Genomic DNA, 14,127 nt, shown 5'->3' with positions numbered 1-14,127 from the left:
CTAAACTTGTAACCAATGGGGCATTCTTTAATCTAACGTATAAAATTCTTTGAGGGTCTCTGCTGATCGACTTTAGTTCTACACTTTGCCTTAAATCGGGGGCTGATTGGCTGTGCCAAAAGGGTCAAATAGTCTTGATCTCAAAACCGAGTTATGGTTGAATTGTTTGTAAGAGGAAATTCTTTAATTTCACTTTCAGATATACTGTCTTTTCTTTAAACAGCAAGTATTACCATGTCTGTCGTATATACCATCCAGAATTGGAAATCTAAGACGAGACAAACTTCTTAATCATCGGCTTATTTTGGTCTTTTCCAACAACGAATTTAACGATTTATACCAAGTATGATTAGTGTGATTATTTCAATTTCCCTATTGCGAATTTTCCAATTCTGGATAGCGATAACCCAACATCCCCATCCTATATCCAAAGTTGATTCGATATTCAAGGGCATGTTTCCATTATCACGATTTTCGTACAAGAAGTTGTTAGCTAAGCAACTCGTAACACATGGTTTCTAAAGATAGAGGTTGATGGAAATTTATGGGAAGTCTCAAAGTCGTCAAATTGATCCCATTGAGAGATAAGTCTGTTTGATGCTGGTCATTTTGCCTGTTTGTTCCGTTGTTGTATACCTTGTTCTTATTTGAGAACGTGACATTACTAACATGGGTTGACCAAGGTTTACATGGCGGATATCGTCAATGAAGCAGAAGACGCTTACTCTTCCGGAACTTATTCTTCTTCTTATCCTTATTTTTATTATAGGGCCTCTGTGTAAATCTTTCTTTTTTCTATATTTTGCGGTAGTTTTATTGAATTTGAGTTTGGATTATGATTATGTTGAAATGTTGGTATTTTGTTGTTTCTGTCCTAGTTTTATTGAATTTGAGTTTGGATTATGATTATGTTGACATGTTGGTATTTTGTTGTTTCTGTCCTAGTTTTATTGAATTTGAGTTTGGATTATGATTATGTTGACATGTTTGTATTTACTTGTTATTTGTTTTTAATACAGTTTATAAACGAAAATTACAGTGTGCATTAAATTTTAATAAATTTACCTTGTTATTGATTCAATTTTTGCCCGAATTATTCATCGGCTGACATTTGTATGTGACTAAAAAGCGTCTTATTTGCTTTTCCCATCTTTTAGACATGTATATGGTAAGTTAAGTTCACAGATGTGAATGTTCTAAGATCACTGTCGTGTACCCGCCAAGGAATTTTTTTACAGATGGCGGCGGGTTCAATCAACAAAAGGAAGGTGTCCATTTCAAACTTGAATATCTGTTGTTTCTAACGATATTTCGACAACGGCAGACACTTTGGAAAACATGATAATATGCAAACAGCACACTATGTCATCACTAACTATCATCTCCCCCCAGAAGTCCTCGTAAATCTATCAGAAAATTGGCGAAACCGTTGATTTCGACAGGGAAGCGACACACGCAGTTAAGAATCTTGTCTTGTCCCATTATAACGTAATATATTGGATATTTTCTTATCTAGTTGGAATAGTTTATAACCAGCACGTTATATATGACTAAAACCTCGTGCAATTCAAGAAAAGTAAATATAACCATTTTGTTTATGTCCAGGAATGGTCCCCAGCAAATTCTGTCCAATTTTGCAGTAAATGTTAAGGACTGGTTTCAATCTTTAGTCAAGGAATGGTCCAATATGTGATGGCAGCTATAGTGATTCGGAAGCAGGATCATTTTAATAAAAAACTATATAGGTTCATTAGATTTGTTGTTGAACTAAACGTGGTGCCTTAATCTTCATTGATCAGGCTATATGAATCTTCACTCGGATACTTTTAGATAGTTAAAATGGTCCTGTCTCATTATAAGTATTTTGAAAATGTCCTCAGAATAAATACATGGTGAGAGCAGTCAATAACTTATGGGTTATTACTGACTGAAACCTCGCGCAATTCGATGGTGACTTATTAGATGTTGAACACTACTAAAGAGGATTATTTTCTGAAATTGGAATCAATGTATATTTATTATTGCATCTAATGTCACGGACTGGCCCAAGTGTTCGTGAAAAAATTGTTGGAATCTGTGTGTTTAGTCCTTTTGACATTGATCCCATTTTGATTTGATTACTTAGCATTTGATTTTACTAGAGTCGGCTTAGGTAATGGTTTCCTAGTATTTGCTATTACTACATGTATATTCGGCTTAGTTAATACTTGTGCATTAACATACGATGAGAGCTTCACAATAGGTATCTATAGATATGTATTTTCTCTTTTTGCCTTGAACACTTTCCCGCATTGGGAGCATCTTTTAAGAAACATTTCTTGGCGGGCACACGACAGGTACGGGTTACAGTTTAGTATTGATCGAGTTTGGTCCTCGAGTTTGCTTTAACCCGGGGGCTGAGTGGCTGTGCTCTTAGGATAGGATTCAGACACGGCTACAACTACAAACGTACGATAATACATACGACTCTTTAAAGGCAGAACCTAGTAAGCAGAAATTACTTTTCTTAGGTAAACCCAAGTATACATTACGTGTATTTGTTCAAGTTGAGTTTTAGGAGATGATTAAATGTCTCCACGTGACTGAACACGAGGTGGTTCAAAGTATCGAGCTATTGTTGTCAATATATGATATCTATATTAAACATCCTGCTTACCCGTAAACGTCCTACACTTTCGAGAGAAATAACATTGTCCGTAAAGGTAAATATAAGATCTTCTCTAGACCATTTGTTTACAAATCATGTAGTTAAATTATCTTCTTTCCTTACTGGTTACTGAAAAAAGTCTTCAACATTGGAGGTTTCTTTTCTTTGGAAGATATTTAGATTAATCAAGTTTCACTTTCAATGTTGTTGTATAAATGAACACCTAGTGTTTCAATTTGGAATATCATTTAAATCATTTTTGTATATTCTGAATGTTAAAACTGTATGAGATGAAAGAATGGAATGATGACAACGTCTCTCTCGGTCGTCTAAGGCCAATATTTATATAAACTTCATTGTTTCACCAAGACTTCATAACTTCCGGTGACAGCGCACAGGAACTTAATAATATGTTGCATTTTCATTCTACCACATTTCAGTTTGTTTTAAACATACGTATGTCGTTTAGAGGTATTTTTGTATCATTAATTCATATTGTTACAATGATGTGACTTTTGATGTGTTTTTCGAAAGAAAGATTTTCAGGGGATAAATGGAGATCAAGTAGTTGGTAGTAACTGTCTACAGCTATATTTACTCAGTGTACATTAGTATATATATGTACTCAGTCGTTGAACTTTCTACTTGCTATCTTTGCTTAAAACTAGATACTAAATACCTAATCAGCAAAATAGATTATTTACCTCATAATGATTACTACGTTCAAAATTTAATGTTAGGTCACACGTAAATCGCGACAAACATAGCAGGCAAGTGTAGTATGACGGGCGCTCTATGGCGATCAAAGTCCACTCGGCAGTACCTAAAATAGACAAATGATTAGCAGCTCTGATAACTAGTTACAAGAATTCTAAAAATAATTCTTAACTGCTCGTTTGTGTTTTGGCACTATCTATCTAATACAAATTGAAAATGATAACTGATTTGTAACGGGGGTGTTTCGTCATCAAATAAAAGATGACAATGGTGCATTCTTTCCCACATTTATTACGTACGACCAACAAAATAAAACCCTGCAAAATAGACAAATAACAGACATGTAAAACCATACAATAAACAATCGTACCTACATGCACTACGTACATGTAAATGCCAAATATAAATATCCTTTTTCGGAAGACTGGCCTCAGCTATAATATGTAAGAAATTTCTGTATTCTTCTTCTTTTGTTTATGATTTACCTTAGTTTCTTTGACTGTTGATCTGTATAGACTGAACGGCCATCGTTTATTTGCATACAAGCCTAATAATTTTAGTTATTCTATTTTTGTTTCTAAATTTTTAATCCATGATGAAGATCTTTAAAATATCGTTTGTAAAATCCTTCGAGAGGTTCTGTCGATTGACCTAAGTTCCCAACGTTTGCCTTAACTCAAGAGCCTGATGGTCGAGTGAAAGAGTCAAGTTGATTGCCATGTACATAATATATGTATATAGACGAGATATTGTTTATTACAATTATGTTGTTTTATAGGAAAGAAAATAACAATTTACATAATATTCTGTTTAATTCAACCTAATTAATTTTAACATATAATGGGTTGGTGGTTATATGACCCCATATGGGCCACTGGAGGGGTGGAACAAATTTTATTTGTTTTTCCTTTTTTTTTAGACTAATATATAATATATAAAAACTCTTGAATATAAATATTAGGAGGTCCATTTCAACGGATCACTCCATCTCTCTCGGGGTTAGAATAAATTTAGGTTATTTGCAAAACAACACTTATGACTATGTTTATTTTAATTCAATTCAAAGTAATTAAGGTATGGCTACAATTATAAGCATATGGTAACACCTATTTTAAGAGCAGGTTCGAAGAAATCAAAGTTACCTGAAATTGATATAGCCTCCTTCTTCAATAGAATCAAGAGTGCTTCAGTTCTTAACCACTGTACTATATGTTTGATTGGACAGTTGTTTTGGTGTTAAAAACTTCCTTCAAAAGTTCAAAATCACTTTATTGATTTTTATTACATGAAATTTTTACAAGTTTCCTTTATCAAATTATTTAAAGTCATGTCAAAACAAAAAAAAAAAAAAAAAAAAAACAGTTACACAGAACTCAATGTGCCGTTAAAGTCTTTTTTGAATAGTGAGTATTGATATACAGTTTCATGTATAGTTCTTTCATTTTCAGTTTGAAGACGTGAGAAAAGCAAGTAAACATGAGTCGTTCCCGACAACCAAATACTTTGAGAGCGGGAAATACCACAACAGGTATACATTTGAATCACTCAAGATAATCAACATAGTCGTGCAAATACAAAGCAATCAGTAATATGATATATCATCAATCTGACGCATCGTTCATATTTGATGAATACCATTTGCAGGTATCCGTACATAATACGTATGAAGCTTAACCAATCGCCCTTTGCTTGAAATCGTTTCTGCAAAGCGGTACATAATACACTTAAATTTCGTAAATATGATAAATTCAGATACAATTCATGTAGGCATTGACTCTCTTGACAAAGCTGGATTTATTTTATTTACATGTATTTTCATGTTGTTCTAATTTCGTGTTTTTTTTAAACAAAATTATGAATTCGTGGATAATTATAGCTCAGTGAATCTACATATACCTATAACAGTCCATTTACATATGAGTAGATCAAGAGTACCAACGATATTGAAGAAAATAAAGACCTCACAAAAATCAGTGTTTCACAGTAATCAGTAAATGTCACCTAAGACATGAAATTAATTCCAATTTTGCCCTTTAAATAACATTTTTTCCAAAAATATATAAGAATTTTAGAGAACATGTGAACTTTATCATAATCCAAAGTCAAGTTCTGTAAAACAAGGGAAAAGTTTGTACAAAAGAAATATTTACACGGAGACTCCTGACTTTATGAAACACTGTTTTAGATATCAGTTTCGTAGTCAAGAAGAAATTCTTCAAGCACTTTAAACGATAGCCCATGAGATATATGGTGATTATTAAAAATCAATGATAATAATTAAACATGTATTTATATTGTTTTATGTTAATGGCTGATCCGAGTACATATTGATTAAATCGGGTGAATTGACCACACGAGAACATTATACAAGGTTAACTGGCCAAAATATATGATATTAAATTACAATGTCCTTGGTCCATCAAGGCCGCCATTTTGTTTAAATTGCTGCATCATGCACTGGAGCATTTCTGCGTTTGAAAGAGTTAGTATTGTAAAGCTTATAAACGACTAGGAAGTTATTCCAGAAATGTATAGACTACTTTTTGCCTAAGTAGCAAGCTACTACTAGATTATTTATAGGATAGTTGCTTATGTATTCAATCTTCATTTAAGTATTTGTTCCTCAAGAATAATATTTTTTACTTGGAAACTGGTGATTCCTTAGTCGCTTACAATTTCCCAACACACATGTCTTTTTCGTTTATATCATTTGTCACTTGACCCATTCACCAATTTTAAGATACTCCAAAAATAAATAATAATTTCTTAGACACAGCTGAATTTAATACACTAATATGTAAATACTTATTAACGATTAACTTGTTATAATTATAATAAAAACAAGTTAAATCAAATTAATAAAAACATACAATGCTAAAGAATGATGATTAAAAACCTCGTGCCATTATTTAACAGACCTCTGTATTGATTGTGATGGACTGGCAAAGAAAAATAAAACTTCTAATAGGGACTAAGTATTGTATTTACTGTTAGCATGATTCCTTATATGATATTCAAGTCAGGGTGACGATCTGTTGCAACTGTTTTATTTCAGTCACGGACCCGTCTTGCGGCCCATTCTCAGGAGTGGGACACCCACTGGGTGATGGAAGTCCATCAATGGAAGGTATGTTTACGTAGTATTTTGTGTTCACCTTTTAACCTTATCTAATGTACTGCTCATTTAGATTTGTACATTTGCTTTTTTTGTGAAAATTTCAAAATTTTAGTTTGAAACTGTGGTTGTTGGAGAAAATGATTTGGGTTTTCCTTCTGTCTAGCCATACTAATGTATATTACAAGAGGTCAGTTTACAAAAAAATCTACATGGCATACAGGGTAATAGAGTTACAAATCAGTGGTATATATTAAATACATTGAAACATATAAATAAGTAAGATCAATGATATCTCATTGTAAAAAAAAGGTTTCGTTTCAATTTAATAAATGCATAGAAATAGAGTGGTAACACAATTGTATAACAAGTAACATACTGAATATAGATTTAACATTGATATATGCAACATATCATTAATATCGACCATAAATGTCATAAAACATTCGAATTACGCATCTTTCTGGTCAGTTTATAAAGCGATAATACAAATGTAAGTATATTAAGATAACTGCCGAAAATGTTTCTAGAAAAATGTTCCTTTTCTTTGCGTTGTCACGCTAAAGACTGAATTTCATGGATAGATTGCTTCCAGTTCTGGAGAGCAACTACCGCACCCCCGGTCCTATGGTGTTAACACAGTTCACACATGGCTTCGAGGGACGCGGGTTAAGGTTATCTTGCTTGCTCATTCGTTTTATGATTGGGCTAATACTAATGAAAAAAATACGCAAACCAGACCCGAAGAGACCATCGATTCAGACGATAGATTCTTCATTATGGTGTTGCAATGATGATGTTATTCATGTCCTACACGATGTAACTACACGACCTTGAATGACACGGCAGTGTTGTTATTCCTTTCCTTAAAACCTACACGCATGGTTTGTGATTTCAGTCTCTCACTATTTCTCGATGCTATAGTTTTGCAGATATTGCAGTCTTTGCTATAGTGAATAGAGTAATTATATTGGTTGCGATTAAGTTACAGAGGTTTCACAAGAAACTCTGTCCCTGGAACGATTTTACCGGTCCCGGAATTCCATAACATTTTCGGTACTTTAAGAACCAATATGTTGCACAAAATATGTAAATATTCTAGGTGACCAGCAACTGTTAGTATGTCAAACAGTATTCCAAATCTTGGATTTATTGGACTTTTTTTAATTTGCAATATCTAGCTTTATATTTGAATTCAAAACACGCAGCAAGCTTTAATGAAAATTATTTTATCAACATAATTATTTATTATAGGTTTTTAAACAAGTTTTGGAGAAAGATGCGACCCTAGCTCACACCCATGGGAGTCTGTTGGGCTACTACAAATAACACACAATAAAGATTAAATTGGGATTTGGGCAAAATTACATGAACCGTGAATCGGGTCCTTTATCAAATCGTACTTTGGTTTCGTTCGTTGAATGTTAAATGGTGTCTTCGTATATGTTTATGTATTTATATTATTTGATCCATAAAAATGTTTGACATGCAAGTAATATTATATTGTATGGTTGTTACTATTTGCGGGATATTTAATTTTATTATACTAAGAAAAATACGTATTTGTTTTATTGACCTACATACATGAATACCAATTATAGACATACTTTTACTGTTTAAGCTAGTTTTAAATGTTGTAGTCCTATTGAACCTGCAACAATAGGAAAACATCAAATATTAACACCAGCAAATAAATAATTCTATGCAATTTGTGTGCCTCCCACCAAAGACACAGGTGATTATGCTGATCATAATGATTTTCTCCTCTTTCGAATTACAGGTGGTGGGGCTAGGGGCGATCATTGCAAAATAGGTGAGATTTCCTTAACTTTCTTACTTTAGGCTTCAAATGATATTATTATTGGTAATGGTATTTTTATTTACATTTTAAGTAAATGAATGAATGATTGTTATTAATTTCTTATTCTTTAAAGGAAAGAGAAATAAAATTATCCGTTGCTTTTCTAAATACAATTTCACGACGAGATTTTTCTGTTGTTATTTTTCTATTCTTTTAAGATTTTTTTTTCAAATGATGGTTTTAACACATTCAGGAAAAGGAGAAATCATATTTAGTTATTTTAATATGCTATTAAAAGTACGAAATAAATACTTCCAACATTGTTGAAACTTTATCATCAATAATAAGTTAAATTCTTAATTCTAGCGTTCTCATTGACCACTGAATGCAAATTAAAAAAAAGTGCGAGTCAATCTTGATTTTTATACGTAGGTCAAAAGTTTTGGCGTGACGTATTATAGAATGGCACTGTAAACTTTTATTTGCCCGGAGATCTCCTCCTTCCTTTTTCAATCGATGTTTTTCATATTTGGTAGACATATTTACCATGGCACGAAGTTGTGTTTCCCTTAAACGACAGTTTAATTCAATTGAGAAGAGTTACGATCCCTTGTTTCCATAATGCTAACCTTATCCGGAGATCTCCTCTTTCAGTTTACAACCGATTTCTTCCAGACTTGGTGCGCTCATTCACCATATGATGTTGTGTTTTGCTACGGGGCAGTTTGATCTAACAATTTAGCAAAGTAAAGTTTTCACCTATTTTTCGAGGAGTGGGTAGGCTTTATAACATAACTATTGCGTGAAATTGCGTTTGCTTTCATGTCATCCTGAATTTACAAATTACAGTTTTTTGTCCATTGTGTTTTGCTTTCGTTGCTTTTTTCAACATTTTTGTCTTGTCCAGATATTTTCTCCCTTTTTAAAAACCATTTTTCAAAACATGATAGGCTTGAAAACCTCAACATGAGTACGTGCATCATTTTGATTCAACAATATTTCATAATGTTATAACCCATTTGTGCATTTCAGTATTTTAATCCTGTCCCCGAGATTTCTTTCTCTTAAGAATTGTTTTCCCCTTTTGGTATTTTGAGTTTTTATTATTTCCAAATTTGTATTCTTTTCAATTCATTATATACTAAGAATTTTGTGAGCATTTCGCTGGTGTATAGTGTTACGCCCCCCAGTACTCTTTTTAGTATTGTTTCAGATTGGCAGTATTATTTTGACACGTTAGCACCAAATTTGTCCGCATGTGTGGATGAGTTGGCGACTCACTTGGGGCTTCCAACTAATAAATTGGTAATTATCAAGAAGCAATACAACACGGAACACGAAAGATGTTTTCAAACACTGTGGGAGTGGTTTCAAACCGACGAAAAATGCAAAAATGATACTGATAGGCTAACAAAACTCCGCGAGGCATTGGAAGCCGCCGGGCAGAAGCTTTTGGCTACGAAGGAAATTCCAACTCGTAGTAAATACAAAAAAAGTGTTTGCGACGGAGAAAAAGAGGTGAAAGAAGGTATCGAAGCCCTGAAAGTAGCCAAACGAATTGGAGGCGCTTGTACCCGACTTGGCAGATATTTCAAATTGGCAGAAGAGGATATAGCGCGGATTGTCAACGACAACCATGAATCGGTGAAGCAAGGACAAGAAATAGTTGAGGCTTGCATTCGTCGAAAGTTTCCAAATACCCGCAAAGAACTCTGTGACGGAATTTACTATGTTGGGAATTCACAACTAATTGAAGAAATGAATGAATACTGGTCTCGTAATTAAACGTTTTGAATCGTTTACAAAATGCACTACCGTGAGATGATAAGTCGACCTAATATGTAACATTTGGATTATACAATAGAAATACGTGTTATTGTTTATATAACTTGATTTGTTTTAAATAATCAAGAGGAATTTGTAGACAATATTAAACCTGTACTCAACAGCATGAACAGTAATGGGTAAGAATGAACAGAAACTGGTGGGTAAATGATTGCAACGAAAGGTGGATAAGAAATAGGATCTGTGAGTCAAATTGCAGACTGAAGGAAAGTTCCAAGCTTGGATGACATGAATTTTAAAAATATGTGATGTCCATTACCATTAACCTACACATCAGTAAAGTGAAATCAATCACGTCAATCCACCATCCATTCGTATATATTCCTTACTATACCACCTATTACTTTAAGTTTACATAAGACAATTTTCATCGAGACTGGACAAAAAACCAGGATTATTCTGACATTAGATACACGATAGTTGCCATATGTTCCAGGAGTGCAGAGAGCGAAAGTGATCGGAACCCCTGGAGCATCGAGGATGTTGATGTCCCAACTTCAGGTTCTCGTACACCAAAAGGCTTTACATATTACTTGACTATCGTGAAGAGTGCACAGGTTATGGTGAAAATTTCAGGAAAATCGAGAACTTTATTACTTAGATTGCATCAGTTAAGTCTGAGTGAATGTTGAGTTAAACGTTATGGTTAGATATTGTAAATTAAACTTTTTAAAGAAATAATAATTACATGCCATTTCTTTATTTTTCTATACGTTTATGGCATTTTCAAAGTACCATAAAACAGTACACAATACAGTACACTTCAGTATAAGATGTATAAACAAGTCATCATTTACATTAACCTGGATATTTCAGTATTCAATATAACTATTTTCATTCATGATTACTTTATATTGTTATATTTTCGCTTAAAATATGCGGAATTCTATTCACACTAAAATTTGGCAAAATACCTACATCCAAGTAAAAAAGGGGGTTTTAACTCTTCTCTCTATTTCGAATATTGGACCTGTCCGTATGCTGGCACTTGATTTAAATAATATTAAATCCACTTTTCTCAGGAATATTTGAAGATATTTTCATTGCAATTCAAAAGGATGGATTCCAGAGATTACACATATTTCTCCTATTGGGTCACAGCCTCAGCCTGTATGAAGGAGAGTCCCGTCGTTGTTACAAAATTTAGTTCCTTTCAGCCAAGATGCTTCAAATTAATTTTAACAAAATCCTGCAATTCATGAAGAATTATTTAAAAAGTCGTCAATTTCCAATTGGTTCCGCGAGTTTTTGAAAAGTCGGGTTGGGGACGCCGGACACTAGAAATCGGGTGGGCGATTGACGCCATGCCACGAATAAGCTCATCTCCCATGCAGACTGGAGGAGCCAAATACGCCGCTATCTACAGCAGATAATTAACTCTCAATAAAATATTGTCTAAAATTAACAAAGATTAAGCACCTTTCAACTGATTTTATCCACAAAAAAATCATTTTCAAAAGAATATTAAAATACGAAATCAATGAAACGAAGATGAACCCGTAGGCATTAACGGTCATCTTGTCGCGGCCGAGGAGGGGACAGATGACTAAAATTCTGACTAAATAACTATATACATTTATTTACAACAAATAATTAGAAATAATTCGACAAAGTCTGGTTTTTCCAACGAAGCCATTCCAGGTATGACGGTCCACCGAATCAAATACGCTTTGGCTGCAACAATTCCACTGTAGGGTGTTGCCAATTAACCGGCCCGGGCTTGGGCCAACTCCCCGTTTTGCCCGCCATTAGAGCGTAGACGTGTACTACTATCCATTTTGTCCACCATTAGAGTGTAGACGTGTACTACTGTCCATTTTGTCCACCATTAGAGTGTAGACGTGTCCTGCTGTCCATTTTGTCCACCATTAGAGTGTAGATGTGTACTACTGTCCATTTTGTCCACCATTAGAGTGTAGACATGTACTACTGTCCATTTTGTCCACCATTAGAGTGTAGACGTGTACTACTGTCCACCATTAGAGTGTAGACGTGTACTACTGTCCACCATTAGAGTGTAGACATGTACTACTGTCCACCATTAGAGTGTAGACGTGTACTACTGTCCACCATTAGAGTGTAGACGTGTACTACTGTCCATTTTGTCCACCGTTAGAGTGTAGACGTGTACTACTGTCCATTTTGTCCACCATTAGAGTGTAGACGTGTACTACTGTCCACCATTAGAGTGTAGACGTGTACTACTGTCCATTTTGTCCACCATTAGAGTGTAGACGTGTACTACTGTCCACCATTAGAGTGTAGACGTGTACTACTGTCCATTTTGTCCACCATTAGAGTGTAGACGTGTACTACTGTCCACCATTAGAGTGTAGACGTGTACTACTGTCCACCATTAGAGTGTAGACGTGTACTACTGTCCACCATTAGAGTGTAGACATGTACTACTGTCCATTTTGTCCACCGTTAGAGTGTAGACGTGTACTACTGTCCACCATTAGAGTGTAGACGTGTACTACTGTCCACCATTAGAGTGTAGACATGTACTACTGTCCACCATTTGAGTGTAGACGTGTACTACTGTCCATTTTGTCCACCGTTAGAGTGTAGACGTGTACTACTGTCCATTTTGTCCACCATTAGAGTGTAGACGTGTACTACTGTCCACCATTAGAGTGTAGACGTGTACTACTGTCCATTTTGTCCACCATTAGAGTGTAGACGTGTCCTGCTGTCCATTTTGTCCACCATTAGAGTGTAGACGTGTACTACTGTCCACCATTAGAGTGTAGACGTGTACTACTGTCCATTTTGTCCACCGTTAGAGTGTAGACGTGTACTACTGTCCATTTTGTCCACCATTAGAGTGTAGACGTGTACTACTGTCCATTTTGTCCACCATTAGAGTGTAGACGTGTACTTCTGTCCATTTTGTCCACCATTAGAGTGTAGACGTGTACTACTGTCCATTTTGTCCAGCATTAGATCGTAGACATGTACTGCTGTCCATTCCACATGGACATGAGCTTCATAACCCACTGACCGTCAAGGTCACCTCTACAGTAGGTCACCGTTAGGGGTTGAAACCTACGAAATAATAACACAATGTCAGTGTCACTGGTTACACACGGTGCGCACGTATGCACATTACGTTACATATTATGCAGCATATTTCGCTCACATTTAACCTTTGTAACTAGTACCAAAGTTACGCTAAACACACAAGAAAATCATGCTTATATAAAATACACAATATTTCTACTAATTTCTCAAACACTATTTAAATTGTATTAACATTTACACTGTTAAATATAATACTACTACTATAACACCAACTGGACTACCACTACAGCTTCACTTACAATACTAAATTAAATGTCACGTAGCTGACATTGAGAGCCACCGGTTTGAGAATAAGCCTACACCTTGCCGTACCATTACATATAATGCTAGTAATAATTCCTGCACCGAACTGGGAAACCTGACCATTTGCTAACTCAATATTTAACACTCACCCCAGAAGTCAGCGCTGCTGATGCCTGCTTGCCAAGCTATTCACACATGACGTCTCTCTTGCCAAGTTCTTTCTCGAATGATCAAATCACCCTAGCCCGACACGTACATACCCCACAGGTGCATGCTTTACCTGCTCAATACCTGGGCGTCACCCAGTGGGACATAATAAACACACTTCCCTTGTACATCATAACAATAACGCGCTATAAATAGACCTATTTTCCCTTCTATTACAGACCGTCCCTACACACCTGTGATAATGGAATGGTTCAAACCCCAAATTATAGGGGTGGTCAAGTTATATTTATGAGGCCCCAGAACAGGGAACTAGCTATGTACATTACAAATAGACAAAATACAATCAACTACAATCAACTTCAAGTTATGAATGCGACACATCTGACTACAAAAGTCCTACATATGACAAAGGCCCAATGGGCCTGAATTGTTCATGTGTTCTACAGCTTGCAAAGAAAACTTAAAATCATATTCTTCATTCATGCCTCAACACGAAAACCATAACCA

At 34.9% G+C, this 14,127-nt stretch overlaps 1 long non-coding RNA gene across 1 annotated transcript; it reads right to left on the bottom strand.

Moving 5' to 3' along the window:
• Window positions 1–11,684: 11,684 nt before the first annotated feature.
• LOC132565555 (uncharacterized) lies at window positions 11,685–13,781 on the bottom strand. Its single transcript, XR_009554925.1, has 2 exons — window positions 13,602–13,781; window positions 11,685–13,173 (listed from the first exon to the last, which is right to left on the bottom strand). It is a non-coding gene; the product is annotated as an uncharacterized LOC132565555 (long non-coding RNA).
• Between the last annotated feature and the right edge of the window lie 346 nt (window positions 13,782–14,127).

Source organism: Ylistrum balloti, unplaced genomic scaffold (assembly GCF_031769215.1).
Source record: "Ylistrum balloti isolate Yb309-2 unplaced genomic scaffold, AGI_CSIRO_Ybal_v1 Utg369724, whole genome shotgun sequence".
NCBI lineage: Eukaryota > Metazoa > Mollusca > Bivalvia > Pectinida > Pectinidae > Ylistrum > Ylistrum balloti.
The sequence above is the reverse complement of the archived record's forward strand: the minus strand, read 5'-3'. Positions and strand labels throughout refer to the sequence as shown.